Source organism: Lactuca sativa, unplaced genomic scaffold, assembly GCF_002870075.4.
Source record: "Lactuca sativa cultivar Salinas unplaced genomic scaffold, Lsat_Salinas_v11 Lsat_1_v11_unplaced_59, whole genome shotgun sequence".
Taxonomy (NCBI): Eukaryota; Viridiplantae; Streptophyta; class Magnoliopsida; order Asterales; family Asteraceae; genus Lactuca; species Lactuca sativa.
Genome location: NW_026440244.1, coordinates 17,501 through 20,000, shown reverse-complemented (window position 1 = coordinate 20,000; position 2,500 = coordinate 17,501). Strand labels below are relative to the sequence as shown.

The following is a 2,500-nucleotide window of genomic DNA, read 5'->3' as shown; positions in this document are numbered from 1 at the left end:
AATCCTTGTAGACAAAGCCAATCATCAGTTCCCAACCATGGGGCGAATGAAATCCGATACATAAATCAGTTAATAAAAGAAGAGAAAAAGCTTTTATTGTGTCACTTAAGTTATATAGGAATTCCTGAACCCAAGAGTTAAGAATAACAAGTTCTTTATTACCCAAAAGAGAATAACCACTTAGAATAATGAAACAGATTATATTTGTCGAGAAGTGCAAAATCGTATGAATACGACCCTCGTTGTGTATCTTGATTAATTGGATTGTTTCTTTGTGAATTCCTATACGAAGGTTTTGTAGATGTGTCTCCGAGTATTCCTTAATCATTTCCTCTAAGAAGAGGAGTTCCTCTAATTCTATGAATTTTTCTAGAATACTCTTTTCTTCAATATCATTCAAAAAAAGGTTCGGATTGCCCTAGTATTCCACCAATTAGTAACCCAGGATTCCATACTTTTTTGAAATGAGAGAGAAATCCACCAGGGCAAAAATATTATAGATGCAAGATATAAAAGAGGAGTGAATGCTTTCTTTTTTTCCATTTTTTCATCTCTGAATTGTTAATGAACCTATCTCATTCGTCGACTCTATGTAATCTAATATTTCTCTCCCGCATCAGTTCTATTACAAGTTATCGAACCTATGAATTTAGAAAAAAATACAGAAATAGACGAAAAATTGGAATGGATAAATAATCAAAAAATAATGTTTACCTATATCTCAATTGGTCAAATTCGAAGCACATATCTCCTTTCGATGAATGCCCAGAAAAATTGAAATAATGAATAATATTATTCAGATTTTGAGACGAAAGAACTCCTTTTCTATCATTATATAAAAATCTCTAATATTTCGAAAAAATTGAACTTACTATGAGTAGTCAGGGATAGAATAATTGAGGGAAATTTCTGAAGAATATTGTGAAAAATGAGTGGCAAAAAACGACATAAATTTGCTAATTATCATTATAAGAGATTCAATTTTTTGGTCATTAAGGAGCACAAAAAGTATAAAAATAAGCTTCGAAAAAATTACAAGATATGATCTCTAAAGTCTCAATTCCAACAAGTTAAAAAGGGTGGAATTTCCTTATTTCTAAATGGTTGATTATGAGATATTTCGATTTGTTTCTTATTTTTTTATTGAATTGAGTTATGTATATTTCGATACATCTAAATCGATACATCTAAAAGATCCCCAAAATAGTTTTTTTTATACTTGTTCCATATATGTCTGCTTTGACTCGAATGAATGTTCTGAAGAAACCTCAATTAAGTTATGTTATGGAAAAAGAGCATTCTTGCGTTTTTGCCCTCCTGCTGAGAAAGCATTCCGGCTCATTTCTTAAAATACTTCAATTGGTACACGCAAGAAATAGGCCAATTCAGCAGCTTTTTGTTCCATTTCCCGTGGAGTAAAATTCTCATCAGTACGAGTCAATGGAATGGCTCCCTGGCCTCTGATATCCATATAAAGGACACGACGAGCATAAATACCTTCTTTCACTTCTATTCTGACAGACTGAATATCTTTTATAAGAAATTGGAGGAAGACCCGACGATTTTTTTCCAGGAAATCCCCAACGAAAGATACACACTATTCCGTCTTTTCTATCAAATCGATCATAACCACTACCTACATTCCACGAAATTGTGCACCATAAATAGGAGCTAATAAAAAGACCCGCGATTCCGTAGAAAGACATCACAATTCCTTGTGGAAAAAAAAACTATTTCCTGAGACGGAAATAAAGATATCAAATTTCTACCAAGATAACTCGAGGTTCCAACCAACAAGAATCCTAATGAACCTAAAAAAAGGATAACAGCCCAGCAGAAATTACTTGTTTTTCGAGCCCCCGTTATAGGTTCTATCCATATATGTTCTGATCGACAACTCATACTTGATCCAGTTGATTTTTTTGGAATTGAGAGAATACCCCAAATGAATTTGACTTTAGTCCTTTTTTTTTCCGAAGTAACTCGCATCAACTAGCACTAGTTTGATGTGATCCTTTAGGAGTAATTCATTAAATTCGTTAGATCTAAACTAATAACATACCCTTCGTACGATCTCACTAAAGATAGCCAAATAGATAGACCAACTTTACAGTTCAGCTATCCGTCAATTCGGGTCTATTTGAAAATAGCTAGAATCCATTGATCCCTATAGCATTTTCTGGAGACATAAGAGTTTTTCGGCGGAAGCCGCTTATACCATATTTTGCTAAATAGATATCTGTGTTATGATACAAGCGTCAGTTTTGAAAAAAAAAATAGATGAGATTTTGTGCCATCGGCTCTAAACAATCTTGTTTTTTTGAACATGAAGAAATAAAGAAGCCATTGCGATTGCCGGAAATACTAGGCCTACTAAAGGCACCAAAACAGAGGGAAAGTTAAGAGTTGTCATAGAATGGCTACCTCGATTTACTATTTGTACCTGTTATTATTATTTATATTTTATATTTATAATATAAAGATATCTTATTATATATAA

General features: G+C 32.8%; 2 pseudogenes; both read right to left on the bottom strand.

The window, feature by feature from the left end:
- LOC128129556 (chloroplast envelope membrane protein-like) overlaps positions 1-827 on the bottom strand; it is a 980-nt pseudogene extending 153 nt beyond the window's left edge.
- Positions 828-1,108: 281 nt separating this feature from the next.
- On the bottom strand, positions 1,109-1,989 carry LOC128129557 (photosystem I assembly protein Ycf4-like; annotated as a pseudogene).
- Positions 1,990-2,500: the final 511 nt, after the last annotated feature.